This window comes from Panulirus ornatus, chromosome 12, assembly GCF_036320965.1.
Source record: "Panulirus ornatus isolate Po-2019 chromosome 12, ASM3632096v1, whole genome shotgun sequence".
Lineage (NCBI taxonomy): Eukaryota > Metazoa > Arthropoda > Malacostraca > Decapoda > Palinuridae > Panulirus > Panulirus ornatus.
Window position 1 is genome coordinate 6,700,266 of NC_092235.1, and position 20,309 is coordinate 6,720,574.

Here is a 20,309-nt window from a genome sequence, read left to right on the forward strand (position 1 = left end):
CAAGTATACTTTCTTCCCTATCCCCAGGGATAACAGCATCTGGTGTTCCCAGACAGTCACCCATCCAAGTACTAACCAGACCCAACGTTGCTTAACTTCCCTGATTGGACGATATATGTATATATATATATATATATATATATATATATATATATATATATATATATATATATATATATATATATATATATATATATACATATATATATATATAAGACTGAAAACAATGAATTTCCCAAATAACAAAAATGGAAGCGCCAGGGTTTGAACCCGGGTCCTCTCGCATGCCAAGCGAGTGCTCTACCACTGAGCTACGCCCCCAAGAACATTTTTTTGGACTTAGTATTATATGAAGCACTGAGATTACCACGGCAAAATAGTGTTTGACCGACCGTTGCCAACTAGCCGGCAAAATAACCACAGGGTAAATCTCCATGTTGCTGTCGTGTTTTCCTCTCAATTTTCCACGAAGAAATGAGTTTTACTTTTTTATTGTCGTTGCAATAGACTGGAACTAAGCAATAGACTGGAACTAAGCAATAGACTGGAACTAAGCTGACCTGGTATGAGGTCAGAGCCCTCATTATCATCCTTGCTAACTACCGGAAGCAGATTAAGTCGTTCCACAACCGATGTCCGGCCCATGTTAACTCTGATGTGCCCAGCAGTTGGAGGAGGATCGCCAGAAGCTTCTGGAAGATTTCAAGGACGTCTTGGTGGACCTGACCCTTTCAGATAAGGTCGAAAACCACAATTTATTGTGAAGATCTTCACTATAACGTTGGACAAAGATACTGAATGTTGCACACATGTGATGCGGACAAAATGAAAAAAGAAAAAGACAAAGATCATGTCTGGTGTGGGTCTCGAACCCACGGCCTTGAGTGTGTAAGACTCACGCTCTACCACTGAGCTAACCAGACAATAGAAAATTCGTCTGTTTCTTCAATTTGAATTAATGAAAATCTTTCCGAGGCAGCGTTTAGAAAAGAGTGATGTCTTTGACTAAATTTACTTGCTTGGCTCCTTCTTCTGTTCCTCATTATCGAAAGTAAACATACTGAAGGATATATATATATATATATATATATATATATATATATATATATATATATATATATATATATATATATATATATATATATATATTGAAAAGGATCAGAATTTTGCACGTGATCAAGTATATTCTTATGAGTCCACGGGGAAAATAAACACGATAAGTTCCCAAGTGCACTTTCGTGTAAAACTCACATCATCAGGGGAGACACAAGAGAGAAATATAACAGTCATTTGATATACAACGAAGAGACGTAGCTAGGACGCCATATGGTAAACATGTGATTGTCCAAGACACAACAAGCGTATCATAAACTTATTATGTGGACAAGAAGGTGAATTGTTTACACATTTTATCAACATTAAAGTTATCCAATTTGTATAGACCATCACTAATATTAAGATTACAATTCCTTGTGTATTCAGTAATAGAAGATTCAGTGATATTTCTCGTGATACTTGAGTTAGAGTTAATAACTGAGATGGCATTATTAACTCTAATTCCAGTACCACGAGAAATATCATTGAATCTTCTATTATTAAATACACAAAGAATTATAAACCTTGAGGAAGCAACATGGCGGTCAAAAATAAGCTGCAGGAATGAAGTTTATGAATGGAATATCAGTGAGACGATCCAAATGACGAATGAATGAGAGCGTAGTCAACATACAATATAAAAGGACATATTATGAATGGCAGCCAGGCAAGTAACGGCCCAACTGAATGGAAGGATTTAAAAGTTCGCGTTATATGACGAATTTTGATAGATTATCCAAATTTCCATTCCAGTTATGAAACTTAATGGTTGTGTTCAGTTCTAGAGACAAAGTTTAAAGGTTTGTGTTTCAGAGATGAACCACAAAGGATATCGTTAAATTAACTGACATTAAAATTTGTCAATTAAGTGAATCATTTTGTACAATAGCTGTAATTTGACAGAGTTAAAAGTTCGCAATTTCATTACAATTCTAATTTAAAAGCTTGATATTTAATGATGGTTTGCACAAGCTTAACGTACATTTAAGTTTTGTGTTTATATGACGTATCTTAAAGGACTCTGGTAAAATAACGCAGCTGGAAGGTTTACGTTCAAATGATGGTGTTTAAATGTTTATTCATGAATGGTAGATTTAAATGGATAGATTTTAAGTTCGCGTTTTCATGAGCGACTTTAAACCTTGTGGTTGAATGTCACAGTTTAAATGTTGGTATGTACAATGTTGACCAGATGGCGGTAGTGTGTAGACACAGCCATACCAGGTCGTATTTATCATCATTAAAGTCACCTTCCTTACTTACTTATGGCGGCGATGAAATTCACTGGTTCTTGATTGTGCACCAATTAACCTATCAGATAATGGTACAATGTTTGCCTGGTGTTGCATATATCACGTCTGTTGTTGAAACACAAGAATGCCAGGTGACTTTGGGAGTGGATGATAATGTAAAGATCAATATAAATGTGGGAAATCTTGAACCGCCATCACCAGACACAACACATGTTTGGATCTGGCGGGGGGAGGGACTTGCCTGTGACGTCACGATGCCCCGCCTCCAGCCTGGCGCCGCTCTGTGTGTGTGTGTGTGTGTGTGTGTGTGTGTGGCCCCTGGGTTCATGTTGGCCACAGCCACCCACCGGCCGGTGGTCAGGTCAGTGGGCGGTGTGTGTGTGTGTGTGTGTGTGTGTGTAGCCCCTGGGTTCATGTTGGCCACACCCACCCACCGGCCGGTGGTCAGGTCAGTGGGCGGTGTGTGTGTGTGTGTGTGTGTGTGGGTGTGTGTGTGTAGCCCCTGGGTTCATGTTGGCCACAGCCACCCACCGGCCGGTGGTCAGGTCAGTGGGCGGTGTGTGTGTGTGTGTGTGTGTGTGTGGCCCCTGGGTTCATGCTGGCCACACCCACCCACCGGCCGGTGGTCAGGTCAGTGGGCGGTGTGTGTGTGTGTGTGTGTGTGTGTGTAGCCCCTGGGTTCATGTTGGCCACAGCCACCCACCCACCGGCCAGCCGGGCGGTAGTTTATAACTAAGACTGGTAGTTTCACATGCCACTTGGAGTGTCCCTCACTACAGAACTTGAGCAGCTCTTATCCTGAGGTGGAGCAGTTGATCCTCTCCACCAGGCTGGTACACTTGGTCTGCACCAGGTGGCTCCCTCCTGGTCATCCTGAGTGGTTGGTTGCTGTGTGGGATTTAATGACCAGTGACTTGTGAAGGTCATTAGGCCAGCCATCATTTTATCATCTGATAAAACATGAAGCAACGCCAAATATTACATGATCCACCTAAACTATTGAGAATGATGAAGTCTGATATTGTTACGTTACGTCATCCAATCTTGCCACTCACATGTTACGGTAATCACGACTACATACATAGTGTTGTTACGACTGATATTACTGTATGTACTGTAGTAACGTACTGTGTTTATGTGGATAACATGTGGACGTCAGAGGAAGCAAGAGCATCATCATATACAAATTCTCTATACTATGTTGTATCCTCAATTTTGTCTGTGGTGATCGACACACTTTATCCCCCAAGATATTATCTTGCTCTTTCTTTCCATCATTCTTTAGTATTAAAGATTTTGTTCTCTCAAGCAAGATAGAATTTATCAATAATTTTTAATGTCATCTTGGGTCCAGGTAATGTTAGGTAGCGGTCATACAAGTTGTCCATGACCTTCATCATGTGGGTTGGGAAGGAGTCAGGAGGTGTGGCGTTGTACTCGGTGTACCACTTGCCAAGTTGGTCAGTGTGTATACCATGGAAGTTGCAGGGGAATCATCAGTCTGTATGTTAACAATTAGGTTGAGCAAATAACACTTGGCCTCAGTGAAGGTAGAATGTTTTCCCACCAGACTGCATCCATTAATACGACTTAGATCAGAAGATCTAGCCTTAGGGAATTAGTTAGATCGAGATTATCAAAGCCTTTCATCATTTTTAATCTTTGCACTTCGTGACCATCTCTTTGTTAAGTTGTTACGTTGACGTATGATGAATCTAATATGGAGAACAAATTTAGGAGGAAACCTGGCAAAGCTACATATGAGTGATTTTACCGTTTGCAAGTAAACTACGATTTTGTAAAAACGAATAGCATCTATGTTGTGTATAGAAAACGTAACTCCTTAGCTGCATTCTCTATGAATGTCATCAAAAGTAAAACATAGACAAAGGAAGGAATGAGGCTTGACGATACGAAACATCACTCAATCGTGTCCTGCCTGCCCCGACCCTCCCTCGCCACACCACTGGCCATAACTTTTTCAACACATTGCTTACTCCGTCAAGGTCATCCACACATTTTGCCTGGCTTGAACAACCGCTTGGCATTCATGAACCGCTGAATGTTTACACTTTCTGATTATCTGTAGTAGCTGATGCAGTTGCAAGATAGACTGTTAAACCATTTTCTTACAATACTCGCTGGTAAGGAGATAATTTTCACAAAACACAGAGGTAACACTGCCTAAGAAACGGGCTTTAGAACAATTGTACGAACATAGGGTCACATTGGTACATCCACAAGGCACCAGTGGTCTGGGTGGCCTGAAATAGATTTGGAACCAAGAAGGATGATGGGTGTAGGGAGTAAACCTACCACAGACCATCATTAATTATGAAGAGTTGACAATGGTTACCTCCAGCCATAATCTATAAATCAACAGACAAATGTTAATGCAAACAAAGCAAGAATTAAACAAGCAGGAAACACAATCCAATGTACCATTTTACGATAATCATGTCAAGTTGCCGCATCTGTTGACTACCTGACGTGGTCTTACGTCTCACCTTTAGTAACGTCTGCGAATTTCGTTGTAGTGAAACTCAGGCGACCCGAGAGTCAATGTTGGTGATACACAAGAGGAAGAAATATAACTCCGAAGGTATAAAACAGTTGTGGACACACCAAACGCTTGACAAATATTCCTTAGTGGATGACAGAAAACACAAAGAGATCGTCCTTGTAAACTTATGATGAGGTTTGCTTGAAGAGTCTCCCTTCGTCATCGTCGTCCACAGCGTGGACACAGTACTGGGACCTTCATGATAAATTATCTACAACGTTCCAGGTGTCCACATATCAGGGATATGACTGTCTACAACGGTGGCTGGGGTTAAAGTCACTGGATCATATATTAAACATACAAAGGTTAACATTGATTCTCTTAAGATTTCAAGGCAATGAAAGGTTTATGGTGCTGTCTTTATGACTGAAGGTCATATTTAGATAGAGATTTATCAAATGGATATTACATCAATGTCACAGTAGCCGCTCCGGCCACTGTATTACTAACATACAATACAAATATTAAACTTAGTATTATTTTCTTGTTTTAGTTTTATAACCGAGAGAAACATGAAGTGTAAACTGACGGTGTATCGCCATACCTTCCTCCATCCAGTCATTATGAGGGTTCAGCGTAAGGTGGTGATTGACGAGCGGAGGCAGACTCGTCCACATTATTATCTGCTGCTGCTGGACGTCCCCAGTGTCCAGGTGCAGCCAGGGTCGTCATCATGTTGGACGTCCCCAGTGTCCAGGTGCAGCCAGGGTCGTCATCATGTTGGACGTCCCCAGTGTCCAGGTGCAGCCAGGGTCGTCATCATGTTGGACGTCCCCAGTGTCCAGGTGCAGCCAGGGTCGTCATCATGCTGGACGTCCCTAGTGTCCAGGTGCAGCCAGGGTCGTCATCATGTTGGACGTCCCCAGTGTCCAGGTGCAGCCATGGTCGTCATCATGTTGGACGTCCCCAGTGTCCAGGTGCAGCCATGGTCGTCATCATGTTGGACGTCCCCAGTGTCCAGGTGCAGCCAGGGTCGTCATCATGTTGGACGTCCCCAGTGTCCAGGTGCAGCCAGGGTCGTCATCATGCTGGACGTCCCCAGTGTCCAGGTGCAGCCAGGGTCGTCATCATGTTGGACGTCCCCAGTGTCCAGGTGCAGCCAGGGTCGCCATCATGTTGGACGTCCCCAGTGTCCAGGTGCAGCCAGGGTCGTCATCATGTTGGACGTCCCCAGTGTGCAGGTGCAGCCAGGGTCGTCATCATGTTGGACGTCCCCAGTGTCCAGGTGCAGCCAGGGTCGTCATCATGTTGGACGTCCCCAGTGTGCAGGTGCAGCCAGGGTCGTCATCATGCTGCCCGTCTCTGCACGTCTCATCTCACGTCTGTCCAGGTGGGCTAAGCTGGTCTGGTCTGAATAAACCATATACAAGTAAGGCGTATCGCTGTTGTGAGCCTCAGTAAATATGGAGGCAATATGGTTGTGCAGTTCTCTCTCTCTGTTTAACTGAATCATTCCATACTGGAGAGAGAGAGAGAGAGAGAGAGAGAGAGAGAGAGAGAGAGAGAGAGAGAGAGAGAGAGAGAGAGAGAGAGAGAGAGAGAGAGAGAGAGAGGTCATTGTGCCGGGGGTGGAGGTGATGGGGGGCAGGGGGTTAGCTGGTGGTGTTGGTGGGGTGGACGTGGTCAGCCAGATGAGCACATCTTGGTAGGTGGTGTGAGATGGACCCAGGAGGATTGTGTGTGTTGTGTTGTGTATTGTGTCCAGCTGGTGGTGCCTGTGTGTGTGTGTGTGTGTGGCTCTAGTTAGTCAGGAGGACCTGGCTGGGTCGAGGCTCAGGTACAATAAAGATGGTATAGACATTTCTGAGCTTGAATAGTGATGTCAGTCGGCGGTGAAGGTAGAGACAGTATGAGGAAGATTTGATGATAGAGTGAATGTGTTGAAAATGAAATGTCTGAGGACAACATGTGGTGTGACGCGGGTTGATCCAGTAAGTAATGATAGGTAAGAGAGATGTGTGATGATAAATAGAGCATAGGTTGACAGAGCTGAAGAAGGTGTACTGAAATGGTTTAGACATTTGGAGAGAGTGAGTGAGGGGAGGTTAAAGGAGGATACATGTGTCAGAAGTGTAGAGGACAAGAATAGGACGACCATATTGGAGATGGATGGAGGAAGTGAACAAGAGTTTGAGTGATCAGGGCCTGAATATGCTCAAGGTCACGTGAGAGGCGTGTATAGGATAAAGTGAACTGGGGCGATGTGATTTACAGGGGACGACTTGCTATCAGTGAACTGAAGCAGGACATATGAATCAAATGGGGTAAACCACGGACAGGGATGTAGGGCCTGGTTGTGGAGTGTGGGCTGTGTTTTCGTTGCATTACATATGAGAGGTAAGGAACGTATGTGAGGGTATGAAGCATTATCTTATGTTCCTGGTGCTATCTCGATACTGTGGACAACGGTGAACAGAACATCGTAGACACAGAGTTTAAAAGGCCATATTATCAATGGTAGCCAGGGAATGAATGGCCCAGCTAAATGGAAGGATTTAAAAGTTCGCGTTAAATGATGGACTTCAATAGAATGTACAAACTTCCTTTCCAGTAACTGAACTAAAGCTTATGTTTATTTCCAGAGACGGAGTTTGATGGTTCATTATATAAAGACAGACTTCAAAGGATATCCTTGAATTAAGTGACTATAATTTTTTTCAATTAAATGATACATTTCCTAAAACAGCTGCAATTTGACGGAGTTTAAAAGTTCGCAGTTGTTTGAGAGAATTTTAAAGTTATTGACGGGATCAAAAGTTTAAGTTTCAATGACGCTTTGCACAAATTTTCGTTTAAATGATATACTTTCAAGGTTTGTCTTTATATAATGTAGTTTAAAAGTCTCTGATCAAATAACGCAGCTGAAATGATAACGCTCAAATACTGACGCTTAAATGTTCCTGAATAAATGACGGAGTTGAATGGATGGATTTTAAGTTCGCGTTTGTGGGAGTAATTTTGAAACATTGTGTTTAAATGTCACAGTTTAAATGATCATATGTACCAGGTTGACCAGATGGCGGTAGTGTGTAGACACAGCCATACCAGGTCGTATTTATCATCATTAAAGTCACCTTCCTTACTTACTTATGGCGGCGATGAAATTCACTGGTTCTTGATTGTGCACCAATTAACCTATCAGATAATGGTACAATGTTTGCCTGGTGTTGCATATATCACGTCTGTTGTTGAAACACAAGAATGCCAGGTGACTTTGGGAGTGGATGATAATGTAAAGATCAATATAAATGTGGGAAATCTTGAACCGCCATCACCAGACACAACACATGTTTGGATCTGGCGGGGGGAGGGACTTGCCTGTGACGTCACGATGCCCCGCCTCCAGCCTGGCGCCGCTCTGTGTGTGTGTGTGTGTGTGTGTGTGTGTGTGTAGCCCCTGGGTTCATGTTGGCCACAGCCACCCACCCACCGGCCAGCCGGGCGGTAGTTTATAACTAAGACTGGTAGTTTCACATGCCACTTGGAGTGTCCCTCACTACAGAACTTGAGCAGCTCTTATCCTGAGGTGGAGCAGTTGATCCTCTCCACCAGGCTGGTACACTTGGTCTGCACCAGGTGGCTCCCTCCTGGTCATCCTGAGTGGTTGGTTGCTGTGTGGGATTTAATGACCAGTGACTAGTGAAGGTCATTAGACCAGCCATCATTTGATCATCTGATAAAACATGAAGCAACGCCAAATATTACATGATCCACCTAAACTATTGAGAATGATGAAGTCTGATATTGTTACGTTACGTCATCCAATCTTGCCACTCACATGTTACGGTAATCACGACTACATACATAGTGTTGTTACGACTGATATTACTGTATGTACTGTAGTAAAGTACTGTGGTTATGTGGACACCAGACGAGACCATCATTATGATGTGTCACCAACATGCTTCTATAACCAGCATGATCAAGAAGGTTATAACAACATTATCCTTGTGTCACCAACATGTATCTATAATACTTCTATAACCAGCATGATCAAGAAGGTTATAACAACATTATCCTTGTGTCACCAACATGTATCTATAATACTTCTATAACCAGCATGATCAAGAAGGTTATAACAACATTATCCTTGTGTCACCAACATGTATCTATAATACTTCTATAACCAGCATGATCAAGAAGGTTATAACAACATTATCCTTGTAGTTGTTGGATCAGTGTAGAGCAGAGCAATACCTGGTGAACATTACTTCCTGGTGGCCGCCATAAATACCACCAGTGTTTATAAGCTCACACATCACCAGGGGTTAAGATATGGTGTTATCCCTCACTGCTCTATATAGCACCAGCCACGGTGGCTGGGCCTACAGCTTATACCTCACTCCTACTCTTCTATATCCCTAACTTCCTTGTGATCATCTCACTTTGAATAACTAGATCTTCACATAACAGTTGCTTGTTGTTGTTGTTGTTGTTGTTGTTGTTGTTGTTACATGTTGTAGGTTTATGTTCTGCCACTGGACGACTCGTTCTCTGATCTTACCCAACAAGTAATTTGTTGTGTCGAGATTCGTCAGGTGTTTATCATACGGAGTTTGTAACACGTAAGTCTGTCTATCGTTCACTATACTGGATAGTAACCGGTAAAGGTTATTAAAGATATCTACACCAGAATCTGTACCACACAACAAAACATACAAATCACGATATTTGCAACATGATAACATGTTTGACTTAATGACCATCAGCAGGTAAGATCATCAAGCCGCACCATACATACGTCAGACAGTAACATCAGTTGTATAACAGGATGTATATATGTGGTTGGATTTAAGGGCTATCAGCTTGTGGTCATGAAGCCAGAATGTGAACCATAAGTTCAACATAAAATGATCGTCCAGGTCCAGCAGGTAGCTGCATATAAAACTATGAATGTCTGTCTTGATTACGTAGAGGGAAGGGTTTGGCAGGAAGGGGAGTGTGGTGGAGTTTGCTGGAGGGTTCTCGGGAGTGTTGTGAGGAAGAGATAGAAAAACAGACGGAAAGGAGGAGGGTAACAAGTCCTTGGGCTCAACCCAGGTGCTACATTGTCACTCAAGCAAGACATCTAAAATAATCGCCAGGTTGGTTGGTTATTTGGGCTTGTGGCTCATCGACTGCCAGGGTTAATAAAGTCAACAAGTTAGTCATGATCCTCAACCAAAAATACTTGAACACCTTCACGTGTTGAAGATATTTGTAAGGTCATACACACGCTCACTAAATATTTGGCCCATATAAGTAAGGTTTTCACCCCTGTTGATTGCAAGGGTCATACCTGCGGTAAAGGTCATGTTATAACCATCAATCGAATCATCTTGAACAGTTTTCCCAGGGGTTCAAGATGATTCTGAGACCGTACACGCTCTTACCCTGTTCGTAAGACGAATGGTGCATTCAAACGTACAGCGACCTATGGAAGGTGAGTAAGTGATAAATCCTTTATATGTTCCACTTTAAAGCCAACTAACAATCCTTTCCACGTATTATTGTATGAACAGATGGAACAATCTAATATAGAAAGATGTACATCCAAGGAAGACATCAGTGACGACAAGTAGGATAGAAAAACCTGAGAAATGGTTGTTGGTGATGGTGTGAACGGTATTATTATTATTACTACACATCACCAGCACACCTATGATGGCGCTCCTACACCTTCGTGGCTGCTGCACTCCACACAGGAGCAGGGGATGATGGACACCTTTGAGCAAGAAGATTTCCGACGAGTCTGTACTATTTCTCCTTTGAGGATGACACAGCCTTGCTAAGGATGACTTGTCACTGGTGGTGACACAGCTGACGGATGGAGTCCTGTTACACCTTGTGAATAATATAACCAAAACAGTAGACTGGCCAGGTTGACTTATTGTGCACTTGTGCACTTCAACTGACTAATGATATGATACAGAAAATTACAAACATAAATATCTATTGTAAGGATCAAATCAATGATGAAACAAATATAGTTTGAATGATTAATGAAACATAGTGTGGGAAGTGACACAACTTTGTGATGCTTGGTCACTTACAAATGATTAATACGAAAGCGTTATGTATCGACCCGCAGGAGAACGTGTTTACAAATCTTTATAGAAGACATATCTATGTTAGATAAACGCCATATCAAGGAAATATCTTAACCTGGGACGTGTAACATCTGTGTGGATAGACACAGCTTTGTAATATATGATCTACTCCACCGGTGAACTTTGACAACAGAGAGTTATACAACGCGTCGCTGGACAATATTCACCTAATACCTATAACAAATTTTCATATGATATACAAGATATTTGTTGGAAGTAAACATAAGAAATGATGATAGGAGATAAGGAGAGGGAAAGTACATATTTTCTTAAATGCTGAAAGAATCCTGTCTTAACCTAGTTACTTTGTGATGGATTTTATTTTAGATATCCAGAAGATAATATATTCTGGGGCTTATAATTATGATGCTTTTAACAACTTTTTTCAATTTCTTATCATCTGTACTAGCTAAAAGGCCTTCGTTCTTAAAAACCATTTAAATGCAACACACTACATATTTATTATAAATCCTTTATCACATCAACTATAATGTTTGTACCTTATTCTTTAGGTTGTCAGTCACATTCTTAAGTATATAATACATTCGTCTGACTCAAGTAGATACATATATCTACACGTTTACATATATACATATGGTTCTTAATTTATCATCATTTTATTCCAAATTTAAGTTATCCTTCTAAAGAAGATACTAATCATTACCTTGGATGACGTACCTGAGTCTTTATAACAGAAATAATGAACAACTCCTGATTGTTGAGGTTGTGCATACCGCCGGTTGAAGACCATTAGTTCACCAATGTTGTACTGGTAATGATAAAAGTCAACATGTATATAACTTTAATGTTTGACATATACTATGAATTCAGGCTTTATGACTGTTCATATGTTTTCAAATATACCAACATTACATTGACCCTATACGAAATACTACCATTAAATTGTTTGGTCATAAAGGAGATATTCTGATCATTCCAATAATACACATGTATGTTTACCTGGTACAAAGAGATCCGTCATATTGTAAAGCCCTGTGCCAGCCAGGCAGCCAGCCTCCCTAACAACAAACTACCTGTTAGTCAAGATCAGATAAAGAGCCGGGTTGAGGTGAGGGCCCGTACCAAGCATAGACCTAGCGACCTGTCATGGTACAGACCACTCATATGGAGACCTGGTGAATACAACAGTTAGAAACATTCCATATTTGAGGAGACTTGGCAGGTCTACCTGTGAACCAATTTCATCATGATCGTATGATATGACCCCGTGCCAATGCTGGGACAAATTGTAATATTGAATTGTATATCAATTTCATATTTCGATGGAATTAACGATAAAGATGAGTTGCCATAATTATGAGGAAACATGTCCACATTCACACTCACCAACCCTACCCAGACAACACGAGTCGTATTGATCATTTCTGAATTCATTGGATACATCCGGGAAGATACTTTTTTACCGTGAGTACTTTACTTTAAAGTTACGTTCATAGGAAATAGAGCGAAACTAACTGTCTGTATAACCAACAAAAATCACTATGAGGTATAGATATCTATCTACTAATGACGTCACAGCTGATGTCACTCGTAGTAATGATGGTGGGAGAACGTTTGACCTCAGATGAGGTGAAGTATTTTATCTTCAATATGATTGTTAACATGGAATAATGTACCAGTTAGAGTGGTTGGAAGCAGCATTATAAATACGTTTCACAATAAACTTGATAAATATTTCCCTTCAAGTTCAAGACTAACATTATTTGCGACTCATCATTAGTCACACTGACAATATACAGGTTTATCTTTAGATTATCTGTATGTCTTCCACTACACTAATGTGTGAGTTCCTGATATCTTCCACTACACTAATGTGTGAGTTCCTGATATCTTCCACTACACTAATGTGTGAGTTCCTGATATGTTCCACTACACTAATGTGTGAGTTCCTGATATCTTCTACTACACTAATGTGTGAGTTCCTGATATCTTCCACTACACTAATGTGTGAGTTCCTGATATCTTCCACTACACTAATGTGTGAGTTCCTGATATGTTCCACTACACTAATATGTGAGTTCCTGATATCTTCCACTACACTAATATGTGAGTTCCTGATATCTTCCATTACACTGATGTGTGAGTTCCTGATATCTTCCACTACACTAATGTGTGAGTTCCTGATATCTTCCACTACACTAATGTGTGAGTTCCTGATATCTTCCACTACACTAATGTGTGAGTTCCTGATATCTTCCACTACACTAATGTGTGAGTTCCTGATATGTTCCACTACACTAATGTGTGAGTTCCTGATATCTTCTACTACACTAATGTGTGAGTTCCTGATATCTTCCACTACACTAATGTGTGAGTTCCTGATATCTTCCACTACACTAATGTGTGAGTTCCTGATATGTTCCACTACACTAATATGTGAGTTCCTGATATCTTCCACTACACTAATATGTGAGTTCCTGATATCTTCCATTACACTGATGTGTGAGTTCCTGATATCTTCCACTACACTAATGTGTGAGTTCCTGATATCTTCCACTACACTAATGTGTGAGTTCCTGATATCTTCCACTACACTAATGTGTGAGTTCCTGATATCTTCCACTACACTAATGTGTGAGTTCCTGATATCTTCCACTACACTAATGTGTGAGTTCCTGATATCTTCCACTACACTAATGTGTGAGTTCCTGATATCTTCCACTACACTAATGTGTGAGTTCCTGATATCTTCCACTACACTAATGTGTGAGTTCCTGATATCTTCCACTATCACCATCAGCCTCGAAGTGACCCAGTGGTCCACTGCTGTATGGATACCTTTACATTCCTTTGTATAATGGAATGTTTGTAACAACACAGTAATTAATCACATCTGAGCAATCGGGAATTTGACAAGGCATTATCAGCTTTACGTCCTATTGGCGGGCCATCAAAGAGCTATAAGGCTGTGGTCATGTTTGTCTGGATGTTGATGACAGGGGCTTCCTCTCTTATGTGAATGGCTTCTAATCTCTGTAGTCTCCTGCGATCACTACAACTAGTAATGATTTTGATGTTATTCATTATAATCTCCCTCGTTAGTCTCGTTCCATGCTTTTGTTCATGATGATGTTTGATTCCACCTTCTTGTAAGTGGAGCGAGAGTCGGTGGCTTAGGGTGCAGGTGTACTGATCATGTTGAGATGAGTAATAATGGATATATGAGCATACATTGGTGGGTTTCCTGTATATGCTAAACTTAAACTTGTTTCCTTGTCTATGGATAATGGAATCTAGAAATGGTAACATAACATTATTTTCATTTTTCTACAGTAAATTTGATGGAAGGTACTAAATTGTTAAGTAAGGGGAGAAATATTTGTAAATTATCATTTGTTCGTCAAACACAAAGAACATCACCTACATACCTAAAACAAATGGAATTAGAAGGTAAGATATCCTTTAGTAATTTTTTTCAAAACATTCCATGTAAAGATTACTTAGTACAGGTGAAAGGGGGTTACCCATTGCCATACCAAATTTTTGAGCATAATAATCTCCATTAAATTGAAATACACAGTCTTTTATACACAATTTTATCAGTTCAATGAAATTAGACTTTGAAGCAGGTAAATGAATATCATCCAAGACATCAAATAAATATTCTAAAAGGTCATCAACTGGAACTTTAGTGAAAAGTGAGGAAACATCAAAGCTAACTAGTTTAAAATCAAAATTAACATTGATATTGTTTAGCTTGTTGACTAAATCTACATTGTTCATGATATTAGAATTCTTACCTTACCCAATAAAGGGTTTGATAAAGAAACTAACCATTTTGACAATTCATATGTGATGGAGCCTACTGAACTCACTATAGGTCTTGCTGGAAAATTCTGTTTATGTGTTTTGATAAGTCCATACATATATGGCAATGAATGGGACAAAGATGACAAACTTTTGATGAGAGAAATGTTACCTTTCAACAACAACTTCATTTTTTTATTGAAATGAGAATTAACTGCTTTTAAGGGATTTTTACTAAGTTTAGAATATGTTGTGTCATCATTTAAAAGATCATTCATTTTAGACAAATAATTACTTTTGTCTAAAATCACAACAGAGACTTATCTGCCTTGTTTAATCACGTTAAAAACTATGACCATTGTATTAACTGGAGTAACGCCATCTCAGTTATTAACTCTAACTCTATTACCAAGAGGAATATCATTGAATCTTCTATTACTAAGTACACAAAGAATTGTAATCTTAATATTAGTGATTGTCCATACAAATTAGATAACTTTATTGTTGATAAAATTTGTAAAATGATACGTTTATGAACGCTCGTTGTATGTTTTGGACAATCACATGTTTACCAAATGGCTCTTAGCTTCGTCTCTTCGATGTATATCAACTGACATATTTCTCTCTTGTGTCTCCCCTGATGATGTGATTAATACACGAAAGTGCACTTGGAAGCTTATCGTGTTTCATTTTCCCCGTGGACTCATAGGGATATCTTGATGACGCGCAAAACTGTGATCCTTTCCAACATGGAATCCACACGGCTCTTCTATTTTTTCTCTACAAGCTATCCTGGACTTTCTCCTTTCGTTACTGCTTTCTCCAAATCGCTAATCAAGGCTTACCAACTGAAGTTACGATTTGGATTCCTTAGGAAATGCCCTGATGAACAAATGATGCCAAGATCTGTCCTACCTCAACGTTTGTTTCAGCTGTCTGGTCAACGATTTGACCAATTCCAAAATATTATTTTAAATAAAAACATTGAATTAAAGAAACTTGAAATGGAGGAGGCTTTTCGCATTTCAAGAGAGAAGAAACGTGCCTTTCAAATGGCAATACCGACACACTGGAAGAACCGGATGTTGGACTATTGCTATTATGAATTAAGGAAAGAATGCAATTGGCTACAAGTGTCACTAAATTGTAAGTTGGACCATCTTATTGAAAACAGCGACTGGACCAAGAACACAAACCCATCTTTTGTGGTAAACCTGTCTAATAAACTAGATAAAGATTCCTTGTATGCATTAGGCTATGGTTTGTTTTGTGTGCTCTGACAGGGAAGCCAGCTGTGTTGATGTCACAAAGTCTTTTTGTAGTTTAGAAAAATACAGTAATTTAAGTAATGATGAAATTAATATCTGTAAGGGTTTAGTGTATGCCAGTTTGTCAAAACCAGTGGAAGCTAATTGCCCTAAAAGATTCATAAGAGCTATTAACACCTTAAAGAAAAACAAGGATATACATATTACTAAAGCAGATAAGTCTAACTCTGTCGTGATTTTAGACAAAAGTAACTTTTTATCTAAAATGAATGATCTTTTAAATGATGACACAACATATTCTAAACTTAGTAAAACTCCCTTAGAAGCAGTTAATTCTCATTTCAATAAAAAGATGAAGTTGTTGTTGAAAGGTAACATCTCTCTTATCAAAAGTTTGTCATCTTTGTCCTATTCATTGCCATATATGTATGGACTTATCAAAACACATAAACAGAATTTTCCAGCATGACCTATAGTGAGTTCAGTAGTCTCCATCATATATGAATTGTCAAAATAGTTAGTTTCTTTATTAAGCCCTTTAGTGGGTAAGGTATCAAATTCTAATATCATGAACAATGTAGATTTAGTCAACAAGCTAAACAATATCAATGTTAATTTTGATTTTAAACTAGTTAGCTTTGATGTTTCCTCACTTTCCACTAAAGTTCCAGTTGATGACCTTTTAGAATATCTATTTGATGTCTTGGATGATATTCATTTACCTGCTTCAAGGTCAAATTTCATTGAACTGATAAAATTGTGTATAAAAGACTGTGTATTTCAATTCAATGGAGATTATTATGCTCAAAAATTTGGTATGGCAATGGGTAACCCTCTTTGACCTGTACTAAGTAATCTTCATATGGAATTTTCTGAAACAAAATCACTAAAGGATATCTTACCTTCTAATGCAATTTGGTTTAGGTATGTAGATGATGTTCTTTGTGTTTGACGAACAAATGAAAATTTACAAATATTTCTCCCCTTACTTAACAATTTAGTACCTTCCATCAAATTTACTGTAGAGCTTACAAAAATCCTATACATGAATATCATTTTCATTCACCTTTGCACATTGTTCAGTTAGCCTTTGTATTGTTATTCAACTTTGCTACTTCATTGGTTTTTGAGAGCTACACCTGGTTGGATTGTGATTATTATGTGCTCTAAGATCACACTTATTGCAAGTTGCTTTATAGGATTTTTGTAAGCTCTACTTTAAGATTTATATTGTATTCGTGATAAAATCTCTGTTTTAACTCTTCTGAAGACCAGCTCTTTCATGCCTGTCATGCTACAGCATAATTCATTTTCTCTTATCTTTAACCACTGTCATTCCATTTCCCGACACCTTGTTTTCAGTTTCTGTGAGAAATGTTAGATCAGAGTCTCATTTTTCCACTTGACAGGAAATTATTTGGTACTGTTGGGTGGTGAGCACACCACTAGATAGCCAGCTGCGCCCTGCTAGTGATTCCCGTATGTGTGCAAGTAAATCATAGTATTTAAAGCCTCCATATTACTCTGTCAATATGACAATGTTATGATAGTTCAGGATAAAACAGGCGTGGCATGATGCCAGCAGTAGCAGACAAGTCTTTTTTCTCAAAGAAGCCGAAAAAAAGGGCTCCTTCACTACTTTAAGAACCACTTACTCCTTTGAACATGAAAAAAGATTCATCATATGAAACCCCTACAACTTGTATGACATTTTAAAGTAGCCTTTACCACGAACATATACAACATAGCTCTGAAAGTTCTACATTGCTGCTGGAATTTTCACATTACAGAGAAAAGTTTCATTTATGTTTGACCTTGGAATAGTTGGGTTGTTGGTCTGAACAAGATGGCTGAGACTGCAGGGTCTGCTGACTTTTCTGAGGAGGGATTGGCAGTTTCTAGAAATTATGATGCTTCCTAGTCAAGCATCTGCATACTTAAGTGCATGTAAGCAATCTCCATTATTTGCTGCAGCATCTTAATGCGCTTCATTTTGAATTAAGCAAGCAAGGGCTTAGGGCAGGATTCATCAAACTGATTTCTGAAAAATAAACCGATTATACTTTCCACTACCAGGAAAATAGCTACATAGTTGCACAACAAACTGTATATCATATCAATTCTCTAAATTACAAGCTTAAACAATGATTCTTGACCTTCTCTACATACAGGTCATTTGCCTTGAGGACAGCAGCATCTGTTGTTCTGCAAGACCTAATAGATCCATCAATGTGGAGGCAGACTTGCCTTCAAATATGCCTTAGAAAGTCACCAAACAGAATATTAAGCAACAAAAATGCATTTTAAAGGTGCAAGTTTAAGGGCTACATAGAACTGAAAGGATGTTAAAATATAACCTCTATCAAAGGTACAGTTTCTAGATATCAGAGCAGCGAGGACATCTAATATATAAGAAACTAATGGAAGTTTTTAAATCCTTAGCTGAACCTTTGATTGTGAAACATTCATCCCTAACACAATGTTTACATATTTCCTGTTGAGGTCAGATTGTTATCCTTACTACCCATTTTTTTAATGTGCTCACATACGCTGAATAGACTTACAAAATTTAGCTAAATAGACTCAGAAAACTTGAAATTTTAACATAATCAATGACTACGACAAACCTTAATTATCTATTTTCATTACATATGTAAAGTCTGTGGGACTTCTGTCCAGGAACACTGTTTTAGGTGGTGGAAGACTGGTTGTGTGACTGCTGCATTTGGGCCAGTTCAAGAGCATGTTGGTGAGAGGCTTCCAAACCCATTAGCAAATGGACCATAGTGTTTCATGTGAAAGTCTGTTACATTATTAGGGTCTGTAGGAGGAAAGTTCCCTAAGATTTTATAGGCACTGTTTGTATCATTGGGAGTGAAGGGTAGGTGGGCGATTGTCTCTGAATGGATTTTGGGTAGATTTTTCACAACTTTCCTTTTTAAAGGCGAGATTGGTTTGTGGGTAATTTTTGAGAAGTGTCTCATGAGTATGTTTGTAAGTTCTTTGGGACAATGGATTTTACTGTGATGAGTCAGGTGTGCTTCATGAGTGAGGACTGGTGAGACGAGTGGTGATGTGGGTCTTTCGGTTCACTGTGTTGATGAAGGAGTGCCAGTTATCTGTTTGCCTCTATATGATTAGGTTAATGATAGTTTTATTTAAGAATATTGATTTGATCTCTGATTTCTATCAATGGTGAGTGGTTATGTGTAAGGTGGCTTCTTAACTTTACGATGTGTGTAATTTATGGGAGTAGGTAGTAGTTTGTAGGAAGCTAACAACCAGGGAGGTATATTACCAGTACTAACCGCCTGGGTATCTGGAGGGTTAGTGACGTCTGTTTAGTGATCCAGCACTCAGGTGGTCGTCACGTTGCACTCCTCTGACCCAGGTAGCTGTCTTTTGTATTGACTGGGTGAGCTGGATGGAGTGTGCTCAGGATTTGTAAGTGGTCAGAGGAGAGTTCCCGTAGCATCCTTCCATGTAATGCTGGTGTGAGCAGAATGTTGTTTCACAAAGTTAGCTGCAGGAGGTGGTGGACTGGGAGTCTGGTTGGTTGGTTGGTTGCATAGGTTAAGTATACTGAGAAGTTACAGTTGAAGAAATTCACCTCAGAGATCATAAGTGTGAATGCTGAACAAAGTGGACATTCAAGTCTTTAATAATGGGAGCATCTTACCGAGGTTCTACTGTTGGGTAGTGTATCTTATGGGGTATGTAGAGTGAGGAGGTATGCAGATGTTGATTATCTTGCACCTAGTACTGTGTTTATAGGATATTCTTGTTGTCTGTGAGCTGTTGTATGGTGTCAGTTGTGGAGAAAATTATGGTTTGGTGGATAAGTGTTATGAGTACCTACTCCTTGTCTGTTATTTCTTACAGCTGTGAGATCTGGATGTGAGACTAGCTTCTTAGATGAGTGCTACAAGGATACTGCATTCTCTTAATTAGCTGAGAATTTCTGTGTATTTGTTCTTATCATTACTAGCACCGAATTGCAAAATCTTTAGTTTGTCATTGCAGTTCTGTGGCGTACAATGATCTATTTGTGAAGACTGAAAATGCGCATTCTGTAATGCTGTTTATTGGAAATTTGTGCTCGAGGTGAAGGTGTTTGTGACGGAGTTTTGTAAGTTATTTTCTGAATGGTTGCTGTACGTCCAGTGTTCTGAGTAGTCTCCAGTGGATGACAGTGATGTACAGTGGAGGTGATACCAATGACTGCAGTTAAAGCACAAATTGTAGTAGTTCTTTTTGATATAATTGGCACTAT

The 20,309-nt window shown here is 39.6% G+C and overlaps 1 non-coding gene across 1 annotated transcript; it reads right to left on the minus strand.

Annotated features, from left to right (window-relative positions):
• Positions 1-851: 851 nt before the first annotated feature.
• On the minus strand, positions 852-923 carry TRNAV-UAC (transfer RNA valine (anticodon UAC)). Its single transcript has one exon. It is a non-coding gene; the product is annotated as a tRNA-Val (tRNA).
• Between the last annotated feature and the right edge of the window lie 19,386 nt (positions 924-20,309).